Genomic DNA, 5,906 nt, shown 5'->3' with positions numbered 1-5,906 from the left:
TAATTTGCTCTTCATCAAAGTTCATTTGCTGTTTAATCCATCTTTTAATTTTTAAAATTTTAACAATCTTTAACTGGTTATTTTTCATAAAAGTTAGTTCTTACTTCTTGGATGCTACATTCTCTCATATTCTTCTGGGGATATTCTGTTATAGAATGGAATTTTTAAAATGTATGTAAGGTGCTTAGAACAATGCCTAGGATGCACTAAATAAATATTAATAATTAACATTTCAAAGATCCTCCTCTATTTACTCTAATAACTATTTGCTTGGGTTTTAGTTCTTTTGTTTGTTTATTGGTGTCACTCTTTCATGGTATTGTTTTTCCTTGAGTATTGGGTGGTTCCTGATTTTGTTCTCATCTTGGTATTATCTGTTTTCTGTGCATGATGCTGTTTCTGTTTATCACAGTTTGCTCTAGTGATTGTGAGAGAGGGATAAGATGTAATCTTGGACAGGATGTGCTAGTGGCTAGTATTTGGAGTGTGAAATGAGGCTTCCCTTCCCAGATGTAGCCATTGGGGTACTGCCTGCCTTATCTGCCCCACGTTTCCAGAGTCACTGTGCTAGTTAGGGGTAAACACCATTCTGAGGTATCTTTGGCTTTGAAGAATGGGGGAAGAAGCCCGTGCAATCAGAGGTTTCAAATTCCATTCCCCAACTGTTATCTTTTATGGTTGCTCTAGGACACTGTGCTCTCCCCGACTTATACCCCGCAACTCCACATATCTATCACCTCTGAGTTTGAAGTATGATTCTTGCTCTGCCAATTTGATCCCATCTGTCCTCTAACTTTCAGAGAGTCTTCAGAATCTCAGAATTCCAAATCTGCTGGTAATCTTGGGCAATAATCTTGGGCTATTTATTTATTTATTTTTACAACTCAGAGCCTTGGTCACCTGGTAAACTCAGATTCATGGTTCAAGACTCAAAGTATTTTTTCCTCTATGAGTTCTTCCTTGACTCATACTTCTTTGACCATATTTCTTCTCTGAACTTACATAGTTCCTTGTATACATCATTATTGTTATTTACAAATGTCTATGTTCTTCCCTATTAAACTGTGACTAAATTAAAAAATGAAAGATATGCTCTCCAAAGGTCTGTTAATAATACTAGTGTGTCCACCAGATTATTTTCCTTAGATGGTCTTGCTGACAGGTAACTACTACTTTGTGTGCTTTTTAAAAAATGAAAACTCTAATATCATTAAATTTTGGAATTTATTACCACAGACCAAGAATGAAAAAGGTTTAACTTGCCCTACCTATGAAGAAAATGAATAGGTTGAGCAATCCTAGGAAAAACAATTAGGATGAAAGTAGCTTCTTCTATCCTAGAGAACAGATTTTTAATGCTTTAGAAAGACTCATTTCTAAGCAAGTTTATGCTAACCATACACCATTCCTATGTATTCATTGGGAGAAAAGTGATAGATGGAGACACTATGGGCTTTGTAGTCAGGCAAAGGTGACTTGGAATCTCAGGTCTGCCTCTCATTAGCTTTGTTTAACTGGATAAGCAACTTGAACACTCTGAGCCTGTGGGAGACGCCTTCTAAAATGGCTCATAGCGATCTCTGCCTTCTGGTATTCACGCCCTTATGTAATACAGCCCCATTGAATATAGTCTGGAGCTAGTAACTTGTTTTTAATAAACAGAATATAACAAAAGTGATGGGGTGTCGCTTCCAAAATTAGGTTATAAAGGATTGTGACTTCAGTCTTACTGGTGGTACCCTCTCACTCCCTCACTTTGATGAAGCAATTGGCATGTTGTGAGCTGCCCTATAGAAAGAAGCCCAGATGTCAAGAAACTTCCAACAGCCTGTGAAAAACTGAATGCTGCTGACAGGAGCGAGCTTGGAAGTGCATCCTTCCCCAGTGGAGCCTTGAAATGATTGCAGCACTGGCTAACACCTTCACTGTAGCCTGCAGGAGACTGGGAAGCAGTCTGAAGCCAAGCTGCACCTGATTCCTTACCCACAGAAACTGTGAGGTAATTAATACTGATGTTTCAAGCCACTAAGTTTGGGGGTAATTTGTTAGGCAACAGATAACTAATACGTAGTCTAAGCTTCCTCGTCTCTAAAATGGGGTTGATAGCCTACTTCAGAGTTATCATAATTAAATGAAATAACATATATAAACAATTTGGCATCCCATATGTGATCAAAAAGAAAACATACACACAAAAAGGCAACTATTATTAACTAAAGTCCACTAAGATCTCTACCAGGCAATGTTGTATTATAATGTAACAGGCTCCATGAACCCCTGTATGTTTTTTATAATTCTCTCCTTTAACTAACTACTATCCCTTTGAGTTGTTTCCCAGAAATAATGGACTTGATCTCCTGGCCTCAAGTGATTCTGCAGCCTCAGCCTCCCAAAGTGCTGAGATTATAGGCATGAGCCACCATAAGTGAAATATGGATTTTCTCCAAGACAAAGGAGCTGAGATTCTGAAAGCCCCAGGGCAGACTTCCTGATGCCAAGATTCACCATCCCTCACAACCTACCCTCAATGTATATAAGCCCCTTGTGAGATATAGCAAGACCTACCTCAAGGTATGTGACCCCTCCTTTAAAAGCCCATGATCTTTCTTAGTTGGAGAGACAGATTTGAGCCAGCTCTTCCCATTCTCCTGACAAGGTGTCTGTTGTATTAAAAATTCCTTTCTTCCTTGGTAATCCTCATTGCCTCAATACTGGGATCTGTGTGAGACGAGCAACTGGAGTTACAGCAAAACCCCCTTGGGGTTTTGACTACAATAACACTGTCGGTATTAAAATAATGATTTTTAATAATGCTATAGCATTTCACATAGTGATTTTACATATATTATTTGATTCTCATAGCAGGGCTGTGAGGAAAACAGAGAATAAAATATTATTTTTCTTAAAAGAGATGAAGAAAGTGATATTTAGAGAACTTAAGTGACTTAAACAGGTCCACAACTAGAAAATGTCAGAGCTGGCATTCAAACCTAATCCTTTTCCCATCACGAACATATTGACATTCAACACATTTAATTAACAACTATTAGGTATCAGGCATTATTCTAGGAGCTGAGGATACAGAGGTGGATAAGAAAGTCAAGGTCCCTGCCCTCAGAGAGCTTATATTCCCTGCTATACACTATAAAATTGGAAATAAGAATTTAAACTTCTCATTAATTAAAGCTTTCCTATATTTAGTCTGAATTTGTGTGTTTTTAAACATTTTATGACTTGGAAATGTGACATTTATTTTATCATTAACTCAGTCCATTTCACTAGCAGTAATGTAATACAAGGCAGAAACATGGTTGTGTGTTTCAGTATTCGACTGGCTAAATACCAAATAAATGCTCCATACATACACCAAACAATTCTTCATTGATTTTGATAATAGAGTTTGTGTCTTGAACTTCAGGCCTTTGTTTCACAAGTAGTATTCATTTCTCATGTTCTTGCATAAAGTTTAGTTGATGAAAGTCTGTCTTTTTCCTTGAGTACAAAATTATGCAAAAATAGAATAGGCACAGTTTAGGGGTGTTGCACAATTTAGGGATTGCTGGAATTACTTGATGCATGCAGGAACGATGTGAGAACTTTGTAACTGGAAATCAGTTTACTGTGAAAATATTAGGAAGACTCAGAACAGACTAGAGCTCTATATTGTATTCGACTGGATACTGAAGCCTTGAGAGTAGCTTATTTTCTAGAATAAGTACACATGTAAGTGGCTCCCCATCGAACAAATTTCAATGATCTCTATATAATTCTCTCCCTTAACCAACTACTTGACCTTTGAGTTGTTTCCCAGAAATGGTGATTTTCTCCAAGACAAAGGAGCTGAGATTCTGAAGGACCCTGGGCAGACTTCCCGATGCCAAGATTCACCACCTCTCACAACCTGCCCCTGTACATGTAAGCCCTTTGTGAGATTCCCCATAACCTGTCCCCATAACCTGTCCTGAGGCACTGGCCCCTCCTTCAAAAGCCTATGATTTCCCTTAGTGGGAGAGGTGGATTTGAGGCAGCTTCTCCTGTTCCGACAAGATGTCTGTTGTATTAAAAATTCCTTTCTTCCTTGGCAATCCTCATTGTCTCAATAATGGGATCTTTGTGAGACAAGCAATTGGACCTAGACTGAAACCCCCTTGCGGTTTCGACAACAATTTTTGGAGGCTCATTCAGGATGATGTTCCTCATGGTTTGGTGACTGTGGAGCAAGGAGAAATCAAAAACTTCCCTTAGCACGTGCCTGGCCAAATTGCCAGAGGGTGGCTTTGGACTCTCCCACCAGCTCCAATGTTACTGATCACCAATGCCTTCTTGTTGGCCTCTAACGAATTGGTGATTGCTTCCTGATTGCCTCTGAAGAAAGGAACTCTGGATTTGGATTTTGAAATTCCCATAGGGGTGATTGAGTGCTATTTGAAGGTACCACACAGCGGGAGATGCCCCTCTCAATTGGGGAAATTCTTGAGGAATTCCTGTTTGTTTTCAATTGTATAAGCCTCCAACTGTTTTTGAGATAGGTAATTAACATCACTGTTTTGATTTGGCACTCCCAGGGCTTATTAGGTGAAACTTCAGTTTATTTCTTTGGAACTTCTTGAACTTCTCTTTATGTTGAGTGTTTATCTGTATTAGTATGTGGCATGAAAATGTTTAGTCTGTTAAGCTCTTTGTCTCTATTTTCTTTTTGCCTACTTTAAACTTGCTGTTGATAGTATTATAAGCTTGGTCAAAAGTCTGGGAGGTTGAAAGATACCTCTGATGGTAATTTCTCTTGTGGCAGGTTCCAAGGTCTGAAGGGTTAAAAGACACTCCTGTCCTAATGCCTGGGAGATTAAAAGACATCTCTATCCTAAAGTCTAGGAGATTGAAAGACATCATCATCCATGGAGGCCACCTGGCTGAGATGCAGGGACACCTGCTGTTGGACAGGGAAAGAAGAATGGTAAACATAATGTGCACAGACTTATGTAGAACTTCAGAGGATCTCATGAAACTTTGGGTGTATATGTGTTTAGATGTATTTTGTATATGTACATGTATTATATGCCTACATAGTACCAAAACTGGCTTATAAACAAAAGGATCTCTCATAAATTAAATAGCCCAAATGCTTTTCAAATTCATGTGAATTTAGTAATCTTTGGTAAACAAGCTGTTTTTAAAAATTTACTGATAAAATAGCAATAAAAAAGTCTTAAAATTGTCAATACACATTTTTACCTGAATTTAGAGGTCATTTTTGTATTTGAAGGTGTCAGGGTTTCACACAAAGGTCATAAAACTAAAAACCCACTCAAAACAAAATGATTTATGTTTGTATGATTTTTTTAATAAGTTAATATTGCTGGTTTAATAAAAACAACTAAATATGAGCTATTGGCAAAAATACTCATGTGTTTAACTTTAACGTTCTCTTACTCAGGTAAAAATGTAGACATGCCTAAACAAAAATAAGTGTCAGTAAATTAGAATAAATAAAACTGTAAGTAAATGATAGCACAAAAACAGAAACTTACGGTTAAAAGTTTATGAAGATATTTTGGTTTTGGTCACTCTGAGTACTGGTTGTAAGTTAGAATGTTATGTGTACATTGTGTTGCCATAGGAAAGGTTTTGCCTAGAAAAATTTTTAAAAAGAATCCTTAAACAGTTAATTTTTTTACAGTACTTTGTTTAAAAAATGAACAAAATGGTAATTCTTAGATTAAAAAGAGACTCTTATTTTTTGTTAGCATTACATGTAATTGAATTTGTACTTAAGTAGAAAAATGTTTTGAGACTAATTAGATTGTTTTTAAAATAGCTTGATCTTAGTGTTAAAGCTCTTTTGGAATTTGTCTAGCAGGTTTTCTGGTCCTAGCCAGAAGACTCCCCATACTAAAAAAAAAAAAAAA

This window comes from Propithecus coquereli, unplaced genomic scaffold (assembly GCF_000956105.1).
Source record: "Propithecus coquereli isolate 6110/MARCELLA unplaced genomic scaffold, Pcoq_1.0 Scaffold44, whole genome shotgun sequence".
NCBI classification, from domain to species: domain Eukaryota; kingdom Metazoa; phylum Chordata; class Mammalia; order Primates; family Indriidae; genus Propithecus; species Propithecus coquereli.
Note: the sequence above shows the minus strand (reverse complement) of the source record.